Genomic DNA, 23595 nt, shown 5'->3' on the forward strand with positions numbered 1-23595 from the left:
GCAGCTTTGGCAAAAGTGCTTGAGGGAAAGAGGTGTCAGGGCCTCTGGCCAAACTCCTTGAGCTGCCTGCTGCCCTTCCACCACCTTTTCTCTCTCTCTTTTCCATTATGTATCTCTCTGTTTCCTTCTCTCCAGCATCTCTTCCTCTCTTATCCACCCCTATCTTGGCCTCCTCTTTTCTTCTCTGTCTCTCACATCGTCCTTCTCCTCCTCTTGCCAGGCTCCCCTTACCCTTACATCCTAGCTTCTCCCGGTTATTAATTACTCAGCCCCCAGTCCCCGCACCACAGTCAGGATTTCCCGCCTGGGGCTGGAGCCCTGAGCCGCTGCAGGGAGCGGCGCGGGCGCAGGTCCCCAGTTCCCCACTCTCACCCAGTTAGGGTTTTCCCGACGACGCTCTGCTGAGCACCGCGAGGGTCTACAGGGGCCTTCGGCCAAGAATACGAACCTTAGGGACAACTGACCCTGCCAGGCGGGGGATCCGAGGATCATTTTTGGTTTTATTTTCCCCGGCGATGGGTTCAGCAGCAGAGGTGAGGGGCAGCGGAGGTATGGGGTCCTCAGTGCCGCCGCTGTTGGACTTGGGGAGTAGGGACTAACAGACCCTCCAGCGGAGTTTTTCGCCCGACCCGGGTCCCAGGAGCTGGCGGGGAGCAGAGGAGGCCCCGAGGGCTGGGCTTCGGCCGGCCGCAGCTGCCGGGATCCCCGAAGCTCTCAAACGCCGCGTCGCCCCGTCTAGGCCCCCTTTCGCCTCGGGCGCCTTGGAGCCTTTTCTTTTCCACTTTGTTTCCTTGCCTTTTCCGTAATTTAGTTTAGCATTTTAAATGCCTTTGGTGTGTTTCCTTTTTATTTCATTTAGTGTTATTTTATCGCTTTTGTTTTAACGTTTTATTTCTTTTCAAGTGGGTTTTGTTTTTCCTTTTTCTCTGTTTCCGATTCTCTATTTTCTTCTGCTCACTTCTCGCCTCCCTCGGCTCTTCTCATGCTTTCATTTCCTCTCCTGGGCGCCCGTGGCAGTGCGACCCCAGCGTCCGGCGGCTTCCGCAGTCGTCCCGCCTTGGGGAGGAAGCGAGGGTGCCCCCACGCCTTGCCCTTCCCACCCGGAGCCCCCTCGGCGCCGTCTGGCGAGCCCGAGCCCCGCATCGCTGCGGAGCCTGGACTTTGTCGGAAGCGGGAGCCGAAGCCGCTGCTGCCCGCGAAAGCGGCGGTAAGAGGCAGGGGCGCCGGCGGGGGCTGCACGGGCGTGCTCCGGCCTGGCTTTGACCGGGCCCAGGGACAGAGGCACAGACCCGCAGTTCACGCGTAGAGGCCACAGATCCACACACACTGGGATTCGGGGGCCAGCAGACCAACGTCCACGAACTACACAGACACGGAGCCTCACAGCCGACTCAAGGGCGCGCGCGTACACAGCACTCACCTACAAACACAGCGAGATCAACAAATGTCACACTTACAGCCCCAAGCCACACACACACACACACACACACAAAGCGCGGAGATGCGGGAAGACACACATACTGCAGCTCCGAGGGATTTCAGTGCTAACTCAAAGCAATGGTGACCCTGGGGAGAGCATAGGCTGTGGGAAAGGAACCTGCCTGGTCTCATCAGCAGGCACAGCAGTAGCCGTGTCCACAGCCACCCAGTGTTCAGTGCCTCTGCCTAGATTCAGGTTGTGGGGTTCCAGAGGTGAGGAATATTGCCTGCTTGTTTAGCTGAGAGATCCAGCCCCAACCCAAGAGCCTGAGCCCCAGAAATGAGCATCAGACCTAAAGAACCCTCTGTGAAGCAGACAGAAGCGGGCACTGCACCAAGAAAATGGCACCATGTTAGAGTATAAAGCAGGCATGGGATATGTGTGCCAGTATGTATTCTGTGCCACATGTATCACACACAGTGCCAGTGTTTGGCCAGGTGCCCACATGGAGACCATTATTTTTGTGAAAATGAGCAGAGGAGATGTATATGGTTCTAAGAATAAAAGTAACATATGTATACAAATATAGGTACCAATACACACTTAAGGAGATGTCAAGTAGAAAATCTCTCCAGCTCATAGGTTTTGTTATCAAGCTGGCGTGCTAGCCTGAGCCTCTGTGGCAAGGTCTGTCTCCTTTCCAGGGCAGCCACGATTGTTTGGTGCCATGGGAACTCTATGGGGAAAGACTGGTTTGTGGGAGAAACAGGCGTATCTGATATATTATCAAGTCATAAAAAGGGGAGTTTTGGCAGATTTAGCAGGGGGGTGGGGGAAATTTTGGGGTAAAAGACTATCTGAATTGCACCGCAGAAGTCCTAGTTTTGGAAGATGCCCTGGGCCGTAGCAGCACCAGTGGTGGCCAGACATGCTGGATAATAGTGGAGCCTGACTGCAGGCAGGTGTCGGTACATATAGACGGTGCCGGGTAAAAACATAAACGTGTTCATGCCATACGCAAACCCACTCCATGCACAGACAGCTCCTGACAACCCCACAGGGCAATGTGTGGTTTACAGATGTCCAATTGGATTGCTAGGGAGATTAATTTTGTAGGAGAGAAGATAAGATATTTATGTGCACACACAGAGCTCCATAGGTTTGGAGTTCAGTGACATTACAGGAAATCCACAGCAGCAGGAAAGTGCCTAGCTCAAAATAGAAACACCAAGAGGGCGAATCCCCATCGAGGAATGCCAGGCTGCATGGAGATGGGTGTCTAAGGGGCGGCCCAGGGAGGGTTCGATCCATTGTCCGAAAGACTCCAGATGCATGCAGAGGGATGTGCCTGATGAAGCTGCAAATCTGCGCACCATTTCTGAGCTGAGCCTAGGGAAGAAACAGGCAGAACTGAGGGCCCCATCCCAGGTCTCTAACGTGAGCTAGTGAATGGAAAGCGTGGTCTTTGGGGCTGGCTGGCTCTCAGTGCCTGGGGCTGCCCTGTCCTTGGCTGGGTTTCTGGTGCCTCTTAGAGCCTTTCATTTTCACTCTCGAAGGTTGCTGTCTCTGGGTCATCTCTGCCTCTCTCTCAGTTTCCCCCTCTGCTCCATTTGTCTTTCTCTCACTGCCTCTTTGGCTCTTTTACTATCCTGTGTTATAAGGCCACAGAGAAACACAGCCAGATCCAAGAGCAGATATAAATACACATACATAGCATATTGTAATGCAGAGGTCATTGGTGATAAAGCCTACCCATTCTGCTGGTTTGTGACAACACATTTTCATTTTTGTGTAAAAATCTAAGTGCAGCTTTGAAATTTTATTTCCTTTCAGTCTTTTGGCTGCTGTCTCTTTGTGTGTCTGTTTCTGTTTCTCAAGGATCCTTCCTCTTCATCCTCCTGCCACTCAGGAGCAGGCATTTTGGGCCTCGGACACTGCCACAATTTTGGTAATCCCCTCTCTCCCATATTACCTTCTTTGAAGTTTACCTCAAAAGGGCAAAGGTTTTTTTTTGTTTGTGTTTTTGTTTTTGTTTTTGTTTGAAACAGAGACAGCCATACTGCCACATTGCTGGTGGTACCTGGAGAGAGACATTTGAAACAGAATGGAGATGCAAGAATATCAAGGCACGTGAAAAGGGCTTTGGAGCCAAACAGAGATACTCCATTAATTCACCTGGGGATTGGAGGCTTCTGAGTGTGAGGGAGGGAAGAATATATAATATGAGGCTCCGAAATCCCATGTAATGTGAGGCCCATGGCTGCCATGTGCCAGCAGAATCCCACGCAGCCAGGTAAAGCAAGAGGTACCCAACTCAGTAGGGCAAGTCCTGGGAACAATATGAAGGAAAAGCAATGAAAACTATCAAGGTCCCACTTCCCAACTGTGGAGGTATAAATAATGTCTGAGTAAAAGAAGGATAGAATATAAAAAGGGAGGAAGTGGTGTGACTGACTCCCAAGAGACCCAAGCATGAGATCTAGCTGGAGAGGCGACCGAATGGGATGCACAACCCTAGTGGGAGAAAGGAAGCTGGAGAGTGGGACTTCCTACCTGAATTTGTGCTTATCATGTAATGGTTGGAATACATGCTGCACCAAAAACCTCTGCTTGGGTCCCTTGACCATTTACTAGGTGGTAGAAAGAGGGCAAAGGACTTGGTAGTATGGGTTGGGCTCTGGAGCCAGCAGAGGACAGGGAAGGTCTGGGCCCTGGGGCTGCCCCAAGCCCAAGCCTGAGTGAACCTGGAAAGCCCATCCCTCCCGCCTCCAGATCCTTGTTTGCTCTCCAGATCTGGATTCTTCGTGTCTGTGTCTCTTTCTGTGTGAGTTTACGACTTGGTTTCTGGCTTCTCCACTCCTTTGAACTGTGGATCTGGCTCTCTCCGTCTCTGTCATTGCTTCTCAGCTCTTCTAGCTTCATCTGTCTCTGTTCTCAGGTCTCTGTCTCTCCATACCCCCTCCCTTTGTTAATCAAAAGGTTCTCACTGAGCCCCTCTCTAGGCTTCCCAGAATAACATTGAGTAAAATGAGATAAAACCTGCCTATAGTTTTTTTTCTTGTCCTGCTCTGCTCAGCCCCCTCCTCCAGGGCTACAACCCCCTCTTATAATGTCAGATAATTGCTGGTGTGCAGCTCTGAGAAGCCAGAGCTGATACCAGGGAAGGAAGCACGTGGGGGGGGGGGGAATAAATAATAATCTGCTTCCATTCAGTGTATATAGGTTACCTTATTTGCATATATGCTAATATTGCTATAATTACCCTGCTGTTCTGGCCTATGATCATGTTCTATAAATACATAGGATAGCAGAGTTAGGCCTAGCAACACTGCCCTGAAAATTATGGAGTATACATATGTATCTGTGTGCCTTTCTGTGTACTCTAAATCCATGAGCCTCCTTTGATCTAACACACTCCCTTACAGATCCTAGCTCTTCTGGCTTCCAGCTACCACTCCTATGTTTTGAGGTCTCTCCAAGGGAGGAGGAAAGGAGATGCCTCAGTGAGAAAATACTCTAGGTGCTATTTAATTCTTAGAATTAATATCTTTATGAATAAGTTATTACTATTTTTTAGAGAAAGCAAAGATTTCCCCAAATTGTTGTATTAGTTATCATCACTTAAATGCCCCTACCTCCCCCGGACCCAGGCTTTGGGGTACCGGTTGGGGAATAGGAAAAGGATGACTCCATATCCTCGGCCCTGATGAAATATTTAAGGAGGTGCTGCCTATGGGAGAGGAAGTGGAGTCCCCTTCCCCAAATCTGCCCCCACACCTTACTCTCCTAGCACACCCCACTCTCAGGAAACCAGTGGGGGTGGGGGGGAATGCTCAAGGAGTTGTGCAGGTTTTTGGGTACTAGTGGCAGAAGTGGGGAGGAAGCTTGGAGGAACATAAAAGATGCAATCCACAGCTGTCTGCTTTTAATTATAATTATCCCCTTTTGCTTCCTTTCTGGCTAATGAGGGGGGGATTACATTTTTTTCTCCCTTTTCTCCCCCTCCCTCCTTTCTCTGGAATTGAGGGGTGGAGTGAGTTCAGGGTCCTCCTCCCCTTCCTCCCCAATCCCCTGGTTACTGGGAGAAAGGCAGACTCCAGAGGGTGGTGACAGTATGAAGAGATTTGTAGGAACAAAGGAAGGACAGGTTTGGATTGCTGGACACGTCCCAGAGTTGGAGAGACCCCCCCCTCCAATCCACTGGCACCCCCTCCCATCAACCCCCCAGCTCCCTAGACAAGGAACTCAATGTCTTCCAGCCGGTGAGAAAGGAGCTAAAGGGAGCCCTAGTCTAGAGGGAAGGAGGAGGGAAGGGGTGGGGAGCTGGGGGTGGGGGTGCAAAATTAGTCTCAAAGGATCTTTATTTCTGAGCTAGTGAAGCAGATGTAATCAAGGGGAGAGCAAAATAATCATAATGGGAGGAATGAGGGGAGGGGGAAGCTGAGGCTGGAATGGGGGGACTGGGCCAGGACAGGGCTGAGACTTGGGGGGCAGGGAAACTTGGATGGGGGCAGTCTCTGACCTTCTCCCACCTCCCCAAAGTCTCCCTACCTTGGGGTAGGGAAAGAAGGACCGGCTCTATAGACTCTGACCTTCGCCCTCAGAATCCCTCTTTCAGAGCTTAGGGATGGCTGGGCCAGGAGGTGGCTGGGAAGGCACCCGGAGAAGAGAGCCCCCCGCCACAGCTGAGGGAGGTGGTGAGGAGAGGGGAGACTGAAAGCAGTGGGGGAGGGTGAGAGAGGGGAGCCAGCAGAGACTCAAGTGGCCTCCAGGTCTGTGGGACAAAAGTTGGAGGGAGATTTGTGTATGAGAGAAGAGGGGAGGGGGCCTTGGAGAAGGGGGGGGCTTTGACAATGAACTTGAGACAAACTTCATTAGCATGCAGGCCTGCTGTCTGTCACGTCGAGCTCAGACTGAGTTCCCATGCAGGCCAGGAAGAGTGGGAGGGAGAAAGAGGGAGGGGCTGAGGGTAGGGTGAAAGAGAGAAGAGACCCGACCATTGTACCATTCTGGGCCCCAGCTTCCACCAAATATCGGGACCCCAGCCCTGGAAACCAACCCCCAAATCGTTCTGCCCCCTCTTAGAACAAGATAATTTATCTCCCACTTTGAATCTGCGGTCCCACCCCTCTTCTTCCCTTGTCTAGACTTCCAAGGGCTGGCCTTCACCGCCCCTCCCAACTTGTCCCCCCCCTCCAGCTCTCAGCCTTCATCTTCCAATTGTCGCTTTCTCCTTCACAACCAAGATGTGGATTTGTGATGTGTTGAGCTGACAGGGACCGGGAGTTGGGGGAGGTTTGGAAAGGGGAGCCCAGAATGTTTTGAACCTCCAAATGGCAAACTGCATCCTCTTCCTATCACTCCACTCCCCATCCCAGGCACACATCATTTAATCACGCTATCAAGTTCAAAGGTGAATTAGAACTGGAAGGAGACTGGGGACACACCTTTTCTCTTGCTTGCTTTGGGGATGAGGGTGGCCTGGAGGAACAATAGCTTTCCATAGCCCCTTCTTCCTGCCTCAGGTTAGCAAAGGCAGTAGGAGGAGGTGGGAAAGAGTGGAGATGACAAAGACCCCTTCCCAGGCCGGCAGTAGATGCAAGAGGGAGGGGCTTCCTCAGAGTGGGCTGTTATTTTGGTGGTGGTGGTGTCTCCAGACAGGGGCAGCACCCCCTTTTTGCTGCCTTTCCAGGGAGAGCAGCAAGAGAAAGAAAGAGAGAGGCAAGCGAAATTCCTGAATGGATAGACAGATGCTACGTCATCCGGAGCTGCGTCCTCCACTCCACAAGAGGCTAGGAGCCGGGAGAAAGAGGCAGTCCAGCGGCAGGGGCCACCAGCACAGGCTCTCCTCCTCACAGAAGCCGGGTAAGTGGCCATTCATTCGGGAGGGTTCTAGCCCCTCAGACAACTGGGCAGGTGGTGGGCAGGGATCCCCTAAAATCAGTCAGGGCGCCCTAACCTTCCTACTTTGCCCACCAGCTAATGGAGGCGGTGCAATAATCGCAGAAAGGAAAGGCTGATGAAAGATTTAGGGGGCGACCCAAAGGGAAAGGCATGTGTGTGAAGGAGCAGTTGGCAGAGTGGGATTTCATCCCCTGTTCCTGCATCTGTCTGTGGAGGTGAGCTGAGGCAGGGCCCTGCCCAGCTGCCCAGAGCACCTCTGGGTCCCCCTCCTTCCTCTAGCCGGGCCAGCCGGAGACGAGAGACAGCTTACTAAGTTTGTCGATGGGATTCAGGGGGGCTTTAGGGTCATGGTGCTACTGATCCTATTAATCCGCCCCTCCCTTCTCTCCACCAGACACGGCCAACATCTTAATGCTTGCACCAGAGGAGAGGCAGGAAGATTGTAGTGGAGATGGGAGGGAAGAGAAAAAATGGTTCTGTATTTGGACTCCTGACCTTCTTTCCTCGCCCTGGCTCTCATTCCTCTCTGCTCCCAGAGACTTCAGGGCTCAGGGACAGAGAGAGTCTGAGGGACTGAGGTGGTTGCAGTGGGGGGGGGGGGGGCGGGAAAGAAGCCACATCTCCAAAAGGGTGGGGACCAGAATTAGGAGAAAATCCAAAAACGTTGGTAGAATTTTGATTAATTTTATTCCCCTTTTTCGTCCCTTTTCCTATGAGCCGGGAGGTGGGAAACAGGTTGAGGGGAGCTTAAAGGGAAGTGAGGTGTTAGGGGCAGATGCTTAGGTTCAAGAAGGAGAGAGAACCTTGTTCCAGCCTTCATGAGAAGGGGTTTTTTAATTTCTTGTCTCCTAAGAAGGGCAGGGGGAGACAGAAAGGAGGCACTATTCTTATCCCTAGTCCCACCCACACGGTACTTTCTCAGAGATAGGCTGGGACCACTGTGGCATAGTGGAGCCTGGAAGCCAGCAGACTCTTTCTGGTACCCCAGAGACCAGATTTCTGGGAGAGGCTGAGGCTGCCAGCCACCACACACACACATATTCCATGCCTCCTGGGGTGTGGTCCTTGTCACCATGTCCCCCTGGGCATTGTGTGTAGGGGCGGGGTGGGGTGGGATGCAGGGCAGAGGTCAGCAAAGGAAGGAAGAAGTGCTCAAGGGACCCCAGGACTTTTCAATTAAGGTGGAAGAAGAAACCAGAGGTTCCCCCAACTATCCTTGTGCTTATTTTCTAGCAAGTTGGGGGTTGGGGTTGGCCCCCTCTTTGGTATGAATATAACAATTTCAGACTGAGACATCCCTTTATGAAATGAACGGGCTGGCAGAGCTTGGGTTTGGAGTCCAGTGGGTATTCATGGGTGTTAGAAGTGGGGAATGAGGCATTCAAAATACCCCTCCTAGAAATGAGGCTTGGATTTAAGGCTTCTTCCATCTCCCCAACCTTCTTCTTCTTCTTCTTCTTCTTTTTTTTTTTTTCTGATTTCCTCTGCATTTAGGTAGTTTATCTTCCTGACACTGAAAAAAAAAAAAAGAAAGAAAGAAAAGGAGAATTAGTTGTGGAATTGAGTTTGAGGTAGAAGGATTCACCAGCTTACCTCATACACACACACACTCACACACAAATACACTTCTCTTAGTATTTTAGGAGCTGGGTTATCCATTGTATACATGTCATTCCTCAAGATCATACTTTAGCCTGAAAACAAAATACTGGGAAAGTAAGATTATAAAATATTGAGACTGGGTTTCATACCCAACATTAAAATTAAAAAAAAAACCAACAAACTGCTTTGTATTCACACCTTTTGTATATGTGAAAAAGAGAAGGAGATGAAGAGAGGGAGAAAATTGTTAGCTACAGGATATGTCTTTATGAATCCTTAGTGATATGCATGGATAGATGATAGATAGATAGGTAATGATGAGATGGGGGAGAAAGCTAGCGACATAATATGACTGACAGTATCTTAAGTGTATAGCACTTTACAGTTTAGAATGCAGTTAGATCTAGGTAGACAAAAGTATATCCCTGACCCCAGGTCCTTCATTCTTTCCTGAGCATGCTTTCCGATAGAGCATGAGCAGCAGGAATCTGTGAGGAGACAGTGGCCACTGGGCAGGGGATTCCTTTTCTAGGTTTAAGTCAGAAGGGTCACAGCATCTCCACAGGCTCAGTTCAAAGCCCTGGGGCCACATGTTTTGGTGGGAGGTGGAGGGAGGTCGTGAGGATGGGGCTGGGTTAGAATTGTCCAGACAAAATGGAGCTGGAGAGGCTCAGGTCAAGGGCCCTGCCCCCCCTGCACGTCTAGGCTTTTCCCTTTCAGCTCTCTCCCTGTGCATCCTGGAGCTCTGGCAGTTGAAGAGGGGAATCTAGACTGTCTAGGTCTGAAAAACCTAGGAGAAAAGGAGTTGGTGAGAGAGTGGCAGGAGACAGGGTTATGAGGGAGAGAAGACTAGAGCCATTTGAAAGAATTTAACCTTTGCATTCTCCTCCTTGACAGGAGCTGGTCATCCAAGAAGAAGCAGCCTCGTTTGTTTCGGGTGTCATCGTAGGTGTCCACCTTTGGCTTTGGGGGTATTTATTTTCTTATTTGTTTTTGATGGTGGTATTGGGCGGAGGTGGAGAAAGAGAGCTGGTCCCACAATCACCTGGGTTTTCTCCTGTTCCCGACACCTCTCTGCCCCATGCCGTGTCTCTTCTAGTTTTCGGCCCCTGATTTGGTCTGTTCTGATTGTAGGAAGACCTATCTAGTCATTGATAATTGGAATGGAACACGGGTGACAGGAATGAAGGCCACACTGTGCCCACCTCTGTGGGAGAGAGGAGAGGCACTGAGGATTCCAGGGACTCTTTTCCCTTCTCTCATGGGCTCCTGAGGGCAGAGATGGAGGCCAGCTAACCCTGGGGGAGGTGGCTGGTTGCAGAGGGAAGAAGATGTATCTGTACATGAGTGATAGAGGTGAGGAAGGAGTGTGGGTTGTGCTGCAGGGGGACCTAGGGAGCTTAAACTGTGAGTGGATGTGAGTGCCAGGGTGTGTAAGCCATGGGAGGTGGGACTGCTGAGCGAATGGACAGATGTTATTGCGTTTGTCTTAGCTGATAGGTTTGTGTGTGTGTGTGTTTGTGTGTGTGCGCACGCCTGTATCCACACACAGCACCCTTACACACTCATGTTTTTGCCCCCAAGGAGACCATTTGCTGATGATGGCTGACCTTCTAGCATCTCTGTCACCTTGTTCTCACCTTCCCGACTCCATAGGGCTCTCAAGCAAATAAAGGGTGTATGGGGGTTCAAGGACAGCATCGGGAGCAGGCAGGGGAGCCAGTACTGAGGAGATAGGCCTGAGGGAGTCTCTGGCTGGTCTCTCAACAGGAGGAAAAACACGTTGTGGGGGATGAAGGGTGGTATTCCCAGGGATCTCCACACCCTTTAAACTCCTCTGACTGTCTAGAGATTTTTTTCCCACAGGTTCACCATTTTTTTACTGCCAATTTTTGCTTTTATTTGGCACTATCCCATATACAATGCAAATATTCTATAGCAAAAGAATAATGTACAATAATGATGTATTTATAGGACAGAAATAAATATCTGAACCCACCCTCCTCCAAATGCAGCTTTCATCTGCATCTTCAGGGCAAATTAACCTGATAATTGAAACAAAGAACAAATATGCTTTTTATTTAATTATCCAAATATTGCAAGAGGGTAGCTTGATGCCAGAATGTATTTTGGGACCAAGATTATAGAGATCTATCTAGAAGCTGCATCCAGAGAGCATGATTCAGGCCATGTTTTTCTTTACATGGGCCTCTTCAGGGACACAGACAATGGGTGGGCATCAGAGCTGTAGGGATGTGGGTGGGGACAGGCACAGGCAAATAATGTAGGCTCCTGGGCTAATTGGGACACTTACAGACTCAGATCAGCACCAGGGATTTGGCATGCAGTCTCCACCATCCGCCAGAATTTCCCTGGAAGGATTTGGGTGGGGTCTGCAGACCATCGCTCTATAGAACACTGCAGCAGAAAGTGCTGTGTGCTGGAAGCAGAGGGCTCTGCTCCAACTGAGACCTCCCTAGAGAGGCTGAGACTGGTGGGGCAAGCACAAAAGGGATAAAACACACCCATTTTGCTCCCCCTATTAGCCTCTCTCAGGTCTGCTGTATCCAGTTCTAGGGAGTAGAAGGTCTCTTCTCGTCAAAGGAACTGCCAATAGTCACTAGCACACAAGATGAACATAACTCCCCCCACTGCCTGCTCTCACACACAGATCTCACAAGATACACATTTTGTCAATACCCTCCCCCTCTACCCACAATGGGCTCAATCCACATCAGGGCAAACTCAGACTTGCAGACACACTCCCAGGTACACACATATTTTTATTAATTCATCATTTACTGGGCACCCACTATGTTTTAGGTGTAGTGCTAGATACCATAGAGTCAAATAGTAAGAAATCACCTCTTGCTCCCCTTGAAGTAGTGACTTTTTAAAAACTGTAGCAACCTGCTTGGTATACAAACCAATCTCAGTTAACATGATGATGGGGAGTTTTCTGCTTCTTTCCATGGCTGGTAACTCCATCTCCATTAGAATACAGATGCCCCACTCATCCTCACCCCTGAGCGGGAGTTATGGGAGATCAGGTTGTCAAGTGCACCCAGACAAAACCAAACAAAAATTACTTCATCAGTCATCTGGACAGAGAGGATTCCAAGTAGATAGTGCCAGGACAACTTAGAATAATCTTCATTTTCTTTCTTGGGGGCCTCCTTAAATTTGAACACTGTTTAGGCTGAGGTACCTCTGTAGGATGCAAAGCCACAGTAAGGTGCAAGGGGATCTGATCTAGCTCTTTAGCTAGCTATTTGGGGAAATTTAGATATGTACTCTTTTCTCTCCTGATCTTGGTTTTGGAAGAAGTCCAGTTGAGTCTGAATTTGGCTAATAGAGGTGGGAGTGGGGCTTTCTGTTGGGGAAAAAACAAAAAACCAAAAAAAACCCTTTCTGTCCTCCCTCTCCAACAAAAAATAAAGCAGTGTCTGAAAGGGAAAGGAGGTTCCTGCAGCTCCCAAGTGTTTCTCGCTGGGCTGTCTGGATGGCCAAGGCTAGGGTAAGGGATTGTGGAGATAAGCTTGGGCCCCACAGAAGGCAGGGGACTTGGTTAGAGATTGGTGACAAAGAAAGGGGAGAGTACTAGCTAGTAGGACCACCTCTTTCCCAAATGCTGACACCAGCCTCCAGGCCCTGGGTGAGTGGAGGATAGAGGGGCTGAAAGCTTTGTTTAAAGTCCTTTTAAGGGATCTTGTGGGAGGGCAAATGGGGAAATACTTGGGGGGAGGTTGGTGGTGTGTTTGGAGAAGTGTAGGCCCTATTTAGGATTGCTGGAATGTCTAGAGGATATTTGGTATCCTATAAAGAGGTGTACTGAGAAATATTTGAGGATGTTTGTAGGCACAAAGAAGCCTATGGTTTCTCTGGGGCCCGGCATGGGGTAGGCTTTTAGAGAATGCATTTAACAGCATGCCAGTAGGGTAGTTCTGTCTGTGAGCGTGGGGAAGGTATCACTTTTCTGCAACTGTACCCCATCACCGGCTGGTGTGCTCTCAATTCTGGGAGGGGGAAGAATTGACACTGTGGAAGTTTCTAGAAAGCCTTGGGTAAGAGCCTTGAGACCTTGTGGAGACTGACTGAAGGGGAAAAGGTGTACCAAGCACAACCTTGAAAATGTCCTGAGACCTGGGAAAATCTTACCATCTGCTTCAGCTCCCTATATTTACTCTGGTAGGGAAACACAAGTCCCTGGGCTTTATCCTATCTCAAAGTCCCCTCACCCCTTCAAAATCATGCAGCAGTTATTCAGACATTTTCCAGTCTTTTAGGGGAGCACCAAATGAAACTCACTGGCATGGCTTGCATCTAACCAAGGCAAATAGCATTCAGGCTGGGCTTTGTCCTAGGCTATGAAGAGGTGGGACCCTAGAGTGGATAAAACATCTTGGCTGGGCGTAAAGGCCAAGCACTGGGTCCCCTGGAGTGCACCCTTGTAGGCATAGGATCTCTGGTGATAGGAACCAACCCGTATTAAGTAGACAGATTGGTTCCAAGTATCCAAGTCTTGGGATTTTTTTTTTTTTTTTTTTTTGAAAAGGGGCCGATAGGAGGGTGGGGTAACTTGGGACCAGGAATTTAGAACTGCTCCCAGTCAGGCGCATTGGCTCAAATGGGACCCGCAGCTCCACCAGCCATCGAGAATCTGGATACGCCTGCGGACCGGCGTGTGTCTTTCAGAGTTGGTACGCGGCATTATTAGATTCTGATTCTCTCGGCCAGATGAGAGGCTAGGACCAGAAAGTCCCGAACCAGAAACCTTGCTGGAGAATGATTTTTCTCCCTGCGGGCTCGGCTCTCGGACACCCAGAGGTGGAACCTGGGTTGGGGGTTGAGGGCTCGTGGTTGGAGGCGCATGGGGTGGGGGAAGGGAAAGAAAGCGCTAGCAAGGGCCACCAGGGCAGGGTCAAATGTGCGGGTGTTGCCCAGACTAATGCCAGCTGGGATCCTACAGCCTCCTCTACCTGAAACTTTGGTGCTGCAAACAAGTTCAAGAGATATTCCCATTTCTGCACGGCGAAAAAGGAAGGCCCAGTCTCACTCAGACCCTGCGTCTCCCAGTAGGAGTACCAAACTTCCAGAATCTTTTCCTCACGGTTTTGGGTTGAAAACTGACAAGGAAGTTTCCTGCCCATCCTAAAAGATTAAGATCACGGTCTGGGAGGAATCAGAACCCTAGAAGCACAAAGAATATCCTGATGAGAAAAGGCAGGTAGAGTCTCCAGTCATCTGGTCCTTTTTGAGGAGATATTACCCTATCTCTTGTCTCTTCTTTGAGCCCTGAACCGGGTGCAATATACCTAGGGCCAAAATGGAAATGTAGAACCTACGAAAAGAGTGAGGAGATCAAAACCACAAAAGGCAATGGATTGGAGATGGCAAGCAGGCTTTGGGGATGCGTGAGGCAGCAAAAGGCTGGAGATCAGCACACATAGTAGTTCCTCCCCCCTCACCATTCTCCTGGGGGGGGAAGGGCGCCCCAGTTGAGCGCACCAGCTCAACCTGGGAAGGGGAGGGGCGGAGCCGGCGGGGGAACGAGGCAGTGACGTCAGACTCAGCGGAGCCAATCAGAGGTTGGCCTGGGGAGGGAGCGTGAAAGGATGAATGAAAAGTCCGGAGCCGGAGCGCGCCCGGGCCAGAGCAACGGCAGAGGCTGAGCAGAGAGCTAGGGAGGTGAGGCCCGCTCTGCCAGTTCGCCTTGGCTCCGCGGAGGCTGAGATCCTGACGGGCGCCTCCACCCCGGCGCCCGCTGAGCCCTGGCACCTCGGACCCAGGGCCATGGCGCTCCGTGGGCGGGAACGTACCGGGAGGACCACGCGGGAGATCACCGATGGGCACCCTGGGCTCGATGTAAGTGGCCTGGCCTTCTCGGGGCACGAGGTGAGCTAGCGCCTCGGAATCCAGCGTGCCAGCGCTTCCGCCACCAGGGGCTAGGGGAGCCCCACACCCTCCTCGGGGCTCCTGGGACCTCCTTGACGATTCCCATTCCCGATCGGAACCCCTACCAACCCCTAGAGCACCTCTCGCTTCGGACCCCCGGCCATTTTCACAGCCCTAGGTGATTTCTGGACCTCTTTGTACAATGCTGTTTCTCTGGGGCGTCCTGCGAGGCCCGGGACTTGGCTCACCTTCTCCGCCCTCCATCCGCTTTCCTCCCACTTACCCATCTCATGGGTGCTCTCTCGGATCCTTTCCCGGGTGGTGTCTCTGCCCTTTCCTTCCTCTCCTTGAGACACTCGCTAGAGAGTCTCTGGGTCGCCTCCCACCCCACCCCCACCCGCTTCCCTCTCTCTTTGGGTTGCCGGGATTTCCCGGTTTCCTATTGGGACGCCTGCGGGGTTTTGCCCCCAGGATTTCGCTACCCGCTCCCTCTTCCAGTCTGCGGCTAGGATCCAGCCCTTTCCCCCCGCACGAGCTTCCACCGCTCTGGTGAGTTGGGGAGCTGTGGAGGAGCCGGCTCCGCGCCTCTCCCCTACTACCCCTACGCGGAGGCTCGGGCTCCGCTGAAACCTAAGGCTCAGGCTGTCAGATGCACTCTGGATCTTCCGAAGGAGGGCAATGGAGACCCCGTGAGGTTTGGGAGGCCTCCGCCTCGGCCCCTGCGGTCTTCCCGGGTGGCACGAAAAGCCCTCGAGACCCTCCTATCAGGGACCAGCGGAACTCTAGCTTCGGGCTCGAACGGGGAGCGGGAAAGCGGGCGTCACAAGCTTTTGGGATCCGAGGGCGATCCCCGGACTTCGACACCATCGGCCGTCGCCTGCTTTCCACGCCTTTTTCGGTCTCTGCCGTGTCTGTATCCCTGTGTCTCTAAGTTTTTTCCTGTCTTGGACTCTGTTTCTCTCTCCATCACCCACCTCTACCAGTGTACCCTTTCCCCAGCCCCCACCGGCAGGCAACCAAGAGGCTGCGGCGGCACAGGCGTCGGCAGCTGCAGCCGAGAGGCTGCATGGAAGAGGCGGCGACGGCAGCCAGGAGGCGGGGTTGGTTGTTATCTTTGGTTATCTAGCTGTATGAGTGGTGTGGAGTCTTCATAAAGCTAGATAACCGAAAGTAAAAATAACCCCATACACTGCGCAAAGGGGCCCCGGGAAAGCAGGCCGCACGCGCGGGGTTGCGGGTGGGGGAGGCTTAAGCCAGGGGCTAGAGCTGCAAGGACCCACCGACCGTGGGAGGCAAGAAGAGGACCCGGCGGCCGTCGGGCCTCAAGACCGCACGGTCGGGGCGACTTTCCACCCTCCAACTTCGGTCAGCGCAGGTAGGAGTCGCCGTCCCATTTCACTTTAGCCAGGCGCAATGCAATATATTCCCCCGCTGAGTTGGGTGGGCTGGGGGGAGAAGAAAGGGGCATTGTGGTTACTTCTCGGGATGGGGCCTTTTCCGGCTGTCTGCGGACTGGGTCACGGCAGGGGAAGCTGCTCCAAGGGAGTGATATGTCGAAAACTGGTTGCAGGGTTATTCGAACAGGGCCTGGGGTTCCTGGCCCAGGGCTCTCCCACCGGCACTGGTGAGCAGCTTCCTGCAGGCTATTCACAGCTATTGCTGGGGCGAGATAGTTCGGGGGAGGTTGCCTGAGAAGGCTAGTCTTGGCTCTCTGATCGGCTCCCTGAAGCCATACTGGTCTATCCAGCTTGGTAGAGAGCTAAGAATGGCGAAGTGGAGACAAGTGGAGGTAGGCTGGAAGTACTGGGGGTGGGAGTGAATTTGCTTAAAAAGAGGGCAGAGTGGCTGGGGAACATTTTTGCCCACCCAGCCTCGGTTCTGGGGCAATAAAATGCAGAGTATTTCTCAGCCCTCTTGTTTTTATATTCTTTCCTCTTTCCCACTCAGGACCTGAGCCTAATGTCTTGAAAATCTTCTCATGCCAGCTTTGTCTTCACTGACCAAAGGGGTTGAGTTGGGGTCTTTCAAGACACTCTCCCTTCCCACTCCGTCCTGTGTCTTGGAAATCATCTCCAAGAGCAAATGGCCTCAAGGAGCTCAAACACAAAGGAATCTGTAGCCTGGTATTTATGCTGCCCAGAGAAAGCAAAGAATTAGAGAGATTAATCAGGGCCTTTCCTAAAAGAATCCATTTATCTGGCCTGACCTAAATTTTTTAAGCAAAAGAGTGTTTAGGTGCAGTTGAGAGAAGGACGGTTTAGTCACTTGGTAGAATAAAAGTACAAGGTAGAATAAATTACATGTAGCAAAACTGGAAGTAGCCCCCTCTGCATTTATTACCTCTCCCCACCCCAACAACATCCCCACCATCCCCCCCCCCAACCAACCCCTGCATTCCAGAACACAGGGCAGGGCAGTAAGGAGTCAAAAGAGGGCAGGAGAACTGGGCAGATGACCTTGTACTGACTCCTGTTTCCTGTGTAAATTTAAAATTTCCTCCCAGGAGCTGATTTTATAGCTAGAAGATTACGATTCAATTATATATTATGTGGGAGAAATATTGGGGAATCCAAACTAAAACAATTGGGCTTCAGAGAGCCAAGAGTACATATGTCTTCTTCCTTCAGAGGTTTGGAGGAAAGAGAGATTAACAGCCTTTTTGCTTTTTCAGCTGTTTGGAATCTGGGTTTTTTTGGAGGGGGCAGCTGGAGACGGGATTAGGGAGAAAGGGAGCGGGTTCCGGGCAGGCACTAATAATCTCTCACACTGCACTGTATTTCCCAGTAACAGCACTCTGCCTCCATGCCTTTCTTTGATTCCCCCGACACCATGAGGTAGCTGTTATTAACCCCATTTTACAGACAAGGAGCCACAGACTCCAATGAGTCCAATGAGTAATGTCACTGAACGGTTTCAAATCCAATACTTTTTCTACTTCTCTAGCTTGCCTGAGGGAAGGACTAGAGAGGGCGAAGTGGGTAGACTGAGATGGAGATGAGCTGAGAAAGAAGGGGAATCCCTGCATCAGGGAGAGAGAAAGCCCACCGAGAGATGCAAGGCCTGCTTACAGGGGCTGCAGGGTTGGGATCAGAGGAGGAAAAACACCAGGATTTTTGTGTATTTGCGATCTGCTGAGGCTCATCCACGTGAGACTTAGAACCACTATTACCCACACAATGGGCTTATATTGTTATTGTTGTATCCCATTGGCATATTTGACCACAGGATCTCCAAAAGAGAATAGAGGCCCTGAGGGAACCGGGGGGTTAAGGGTTTCCATCCTACAAAATAAGCACCTCAGTGGGAAGGGGGAATAGAAGCCAGGAGGGATGTGGGGTGAGGGTTTGTGTCTGCCTCGTGTGTACATATGGTGTGTGGGTGTGTGGATGGGGTTGTCAGGAGATTGATGGGTGATAGTGTTTGTGAGCTGTGTGTGTCTGCTTATGAGGGTGAGAAGCTGAGTGGTATCTGACCTGGTATGAGATTAGATGTGTGTGGTCCTTGATGGGTAGGAAGTTCAGATGTGAGATTAGGGATGCCTGGCTACTTATAGCTATAAGTCCACTAGAGGAAGAGGCACTGTGGGATTTGTTTTTTGTTGTTGTCGTTGGTTGTTGTTTTGTTTGTTTGTTTTTACCAAATGCAATCACAGTGAAACACTGAGTCCTCCTCCTTCTGCTTCCTTCAACCTTTATACCAAATAGCACCTCCTCGCTAAAAATAGGAGAACTGGTGGAATGGGGGTGCATAGAACCTGGGTGCAAAAGGACTCAGAAGGTCCTCACCAACTACCAGTTAGGAAAATTACTCTTTTGTATCATTACATTTCTGTCTGTGTCCAATAATTTTTAGTTCTGTTCCTCAGATATTGCAATATCCACCTAGTCCTATTGGAAAACAAATTCTTTACCCATTTCTCTCCTCAGCTTTTTAGCCCAATACTTTCCCTTATTGACTTCTGAGTCCAGTAGTTCAAAGGCAATTTTCTTCTCAATATTTGTCTCAAGTTTTGCATTTTCACTCCTACTCTCACTCTGGGACAGATTTTTCCCAATTCTAAGCATCAAAAGATTCTTGTTGAAAAGTCCTTATAGCAGTAGGAATCTTCACAATCAGCAAGCATAGGAAATGAAAAAGAACGAGCAAGGGTGACTGAAGCAAAGTGTATGTTTAGGTGCCATTATGTACCAGCCTCAGATCAGATATTTGTGTAATGGGGTTAAGAATGTATATCTTCAGTGTTGTTACATGAAGCAAATGAAGAATTCTATATAAAAGATTCTATAATATGTTATGATACCCACAGGGAAAGAGTAAATCTTAGATTGCAGATGGGTTAAAGGCTACATTTAGGGAAAATTGTTTGAAAGCGTGTGATTGATCTCAGAATGCAAAAGGGACAGCTCTTTGCCATATTCTCCACTGCAGATCTCAAAACATTTAAACTTGAGGAAGTTCCTACTTTTCCAGCTTTGGAGTCAAGGAGGGCCTCTTGAAACCTGAGGAAGCAGTATCTGAAGCCTGAGGAGAGGAGGAGCAGACCCTGGGAAAGCTGTTAAGGGAAGAGGCTGGAGTCCACGTGGCAGAATAACCATTGTGTTTTTTCTCCCTAATACATCTTACCATGTATTGCCATGTATTGGTAAGAGCACTTATGGTTGGTAAACTGACTTACATAGATGGAGAGATATGGCAATTCCAAGTTTATTCTATTAAGCTTCTAGAGTTACTAAAAAGTTTATTAAAGGACCAGTTAGGTAGTGGGTATAATTAACGAACCAAATGCAGATCTGCCTATCGGCATGCAGATTCTTCTTCACCAGGTGACTTTAAGAAGGGGTATTTTCTATCCTCTTGCCTCCCAGCCTCCCAACCTTCCCAAAAGTCAACTCTTTTTTTTTTTTTTTTTCTTAATGGCTGCACCCGTGGCATACTAATGTTCTTTGGCCAGGGAGTGAATCCAAGCTGTAGTTCTGATTGCCGCAGCTGCAGCAATGCTGGATCCTCTAACCCGCTGAGCCTGGCCAGGTAGTGAACTCATGTCTCTGCAATGACCTGAGCTGCTGCGATCTTAATCCACTGTGCCACAGTCACCAACCCTTGATTCCCAAGGTTGGTAACTCACCAGGGTACAGGTCCATGTGCATTCTTCTGTATCTGGAAGTCCTTCATGAAGTCTGTGCTTCCCAAGGTTTGGGAGTTGAATAGTGATAATTATTTCTTCACTGTTTTTCCACCCAGATGTTCTGGGGATGTTTGACCTTCCCATCTTCTTCCTTCTCAATAGACACCCCGGGGATCTTGAGCCATCAGTGCCCTGTCTCACCCAGAGGCAGGGTGTACCAACTTCCCTGGGAGTTAAATAAGTTTAGGTTAATGCTTTAAAATCATTGGAGGGAAAGAGAGGGAAAACCATAATTTGAGAATACATATATATTCTCAGAGCTTCGAGGAGAAGGAGGAGCAATGTTATGGAAGGTAAGAGCGGGCTCGTGAATATTTAGATAGGAGAGAGAGATTTAGATATTTAGATAGGAGAGAAAAGGGGAACCCTTCCTTGCCACCCAGGCTCTCCCAGGGCTCAGAGTGACACCCCCCTCCTCCTGCCCTAATCCCCCCATTAAGACTGCTCTGAGTTTGTTATGACAGCGGCTGAAGGCAGCTGAATTGCTGTTTGCTGTGTCTGCTAATTGGACTGAAGGGTTGGAATCTGGACACTGAAAGAGACCATTGTTGCTGTTTACCTTCCACAACTGCCTCCCTGGGGACCTTCTGGGTGAAGGGGAACAGCAAGCCCTCAGGGTCATCGCACCCATTCCCTGTCTCTGCACAAGGGACTGGGGGTGGGGGATAGTTCACCTGTTTGCCTTTGAGTGGTTTGAACTTCTATGGCACAGAAGAGACAAGCCCAACACCTGAGTCGGTCTCCAGGCCAGGCTTGGGGCCATTGGGAACTCCTAAGAGAGGGGGGGTTACATTCTTGTCCTTCTCTTCCCTATTCATTTCCTTCATCAGGGGCCCTAGCATTGCCTCTTCCTCCAGCTGATCAGGCTTAATCCCTGAAAATTTTCTTATCTGCTTTCTTCCAGATCACTGATTCTCAACTTGTTTATGCACTAATATCACCTAGAAAGCTTTTTTTAAAAATGCTGATGTTGGGGTTCAGTTGAGTATCTGAGAATGAGGCCTAGCATCATATCATTTAAAAGATCCCTTGGTGGAGTTCCCATCGTGGCACAGCAGAAACGAATCCAACTATGAACCATGAGGTTGTGGGTTCGATCCCTGGCCTTGCTCAGTGGGTTAAGGATCTGGCATTGCTGTGGCTGTGGCATAGGCCAGCAGCTGTAGCTTCCGATTGGGCCCCTAGCCTGGGAACCTCCATATGCCATGATGCAGCCTTAAAAAATTACATAATTAATTAATTAAAAGATCCCTTAGTGTTTCTAAATGTGCAGCTAAGGTTAAGAACCACTGATATAAGTTCATCTCTCTGCCTAGGAAACACACACACATACACAGGCACACACGTACCCTTTCCTACCTTCCCTACTTTCTGCCATCCCCAAGCTCCTAATAGCTATAATACTATCAGATGATTGTGTATCTTCCTCATCTTTATTACTAAATTCCTTGTAGGAGCCGTAGGATTTAGAGGTTTGTAACCTGTCAACTACTTTAACCTGAACCCTATTGCAAGGGCAGGAACTCCATCTCCCTGTGGATTTCCAAGTATGATCCAGATGAGGGCTGAGCTAATCCAGGACACTCAAGTCATTAGGGGTGAAGGAGTGTGAAGTTCAGAGTTTGACTCTTGGTCTCTTCCTCCCACAAAGTAGTTGGCAATTTGGAGAGCTTCAGAGAGGAGAAACTTTCAGCAGAAATACACCTGCCCCTTTCCCTACCATTTCCAAATGTTTCTGCCTCTTCTCTTTCCTTTAGCTTCTTGCCTGGGACAGGTGGGTGCTCCACCTCCCTTCCCCTCCCTTCTTCCTCAAGGGCACCAGAGCCGTATCCAGAACCATGGACAGCTCCCAGGCGGTGAGTGAGGTGGCTGTGCTGACCCCTTTGGGGAGGGTTAGGGAGGGGATCCTTTCTGCATGGTTAGATATCAAAGACTCTAGGATTTTTGATCTTTGGGAATTGTTTGCAAGCAGCTGTGGAGTCTCAGGGAGAGGAAAAGGCTAAAGGCAGTTGCCATTCTATCTGCAGGAGGTTGGGTTTGTCCACGTTGGAGAGTCTGAATGAGAGGGCCTGCTCTAGCAATAGGAAGGATGAAGGTGAACTTTCAGGAAGAATTTAACCTAAGTTCATATAAGATAGAGTATATGGATCAGGTAGAGCCTTAAATAACAGCAGCTCTTTATCCCTCATTTTACAGAGCCCAAAAGAGTGGGAAAGATGTGACCAAAGTCACTCAGCGGGTTAATGGAAAGGCCAAGATCCAGGCTTCTAATTTCCAGCTTCTTAAGGAGTCTCCTTGCCTGAATTGGTTGGAACAGGCATATTGCTGGTAGGGAGAGTTCAAGGTTGCCTCCATACCAAAAAGGACAGGATGCATGTCTGGACATATGAGGTGTGCACACAAGCTAGGGAGAGGTGGAACTGACTGCTATCTCTGTCTGGGGAAGTTTGAAGGGGTTGCCTCAGGGAGAAGCACAGGGTAAGGCATACCTAACAGTAGCTGGCAAGCCCATGGGAGAAAAGGCAAGGAGGCAACCATCTGCCAGGGCAAAGAGGCCAGTAGATGGCCACAATGAGTCTCCAGAGGCCAGCAAGAGTCACACAAACTGGAACAGGGCCTGGGAAAGGCCCTTCTGTGTGCCCAGTCCTGCTCCCCCAACACCGCAAGCCTAGAAACAAAGGGGCCATTCTCTGTAGGATTTGATGCCGCAATCTCCGGCTGGCAGTGCCAGGTGGTGGGGGCATCAGGGGGTGTCAACCCATTATCCCCCCCCACCTCTCTAGGTCCTCTGGGGCTGGATGTTGTGGAGGTGGGTGTTCCATGCCATGTTGCCATGGCAACCACCCCAACCCCCACCTTCCAAAGCACAAAGAGAGACAGCTCTCACCCCCACCCCCAGGAAGAATCTGGGTCTGGTTGGGAATCTTCCCTTGGGAATCCTCCTTTCTGATGCACAAGCCATGGCATGTATCACCCTCTTTTCAGCACCCGGAGATGAAGGTTCAGCCATCGACAGACCATACAGGCAGGGAGGTTGGTACATCCAGAGTCTCTGGGCAAGGTTGTGCCAGTGAGTCCCTTATACTTAACCCTCTCCCCGCCCCCCAAGCTCTCCTGTCCCTCACCTATAGCCAAGGCCATCCTATGCCTTTTCAGCTGAAGCGAGGAGGTCTTGACCTTCTACTCTTTCCCAGAAGTGAAGGACACCTCACTACTCCCAGCAAGCCTCCAGGCTGTGGGAAGAGAAGAGAGGGCCATTCCTGCCACCCTTCATCTGCACCCTCCGCCATTACTCATTAGGCATTCTGCCCCCTCCTTCCGCTCGTTAAGCCTTATTTGCATATATTTGCATAATACAACTCATTTGCATTCCAGGAGGCTCTTGGTAGGAGCCAGGAAAAAAGGGGAGGGGGGTTAGAGAAGAGAAAAAAGGGGAGAGATTTTGTTTGCATCAAAGTGTGTGTGGTGGGGGGGTGGCAGGAAGAAGATAGAAATAAAAACTCACACTACTTTCTTTCTTCCCTTCTGCCCTCCCTCCCTTAGCTGGACTAGGATGCCAAAGAGAGATGCCAAGGGGCCTGCTTTTTTA

General features: G+C 50.3%; 1 long non-coding RNA gene across 1 annotated transcript; it reads left to right on the forward strand.

The window, feature by feature from the left end:
- Positions 1-7081: 7081 nt before the first annotated feature.
- LOC125129529 (uncharacterized) lies at positions 7082-23159 on the forward strand. The gene is made up of 4 exons (XR_007135496.1): positions 7082-7285; positions 9824-9897; positions 21764-21862; positions 22992-23159. It is a non-coding gene; the product is annotated as an uncharacterized LOC125129529 (long non-coding RNA).
- Positions 23160-23595: the final 436 nt, after the last annotated feature.

The sequence above is a fragment of the Phacochoerus africanus genome, chromosome 6 (assembly GCF_016906955.1).
Source record: "Phacochoerus africanus isolate WHEZ1 chromosome 6, ROS_Pafr_v1, whole genome shotgun sequence".
Taxonomy (NCBI): domain Eukaryota; kingdom Metazoa; phylum Chordata; class Mammalia; order Artiodactyla; family Suidae; genus Phacochoerus; species Phacochoerus africanus.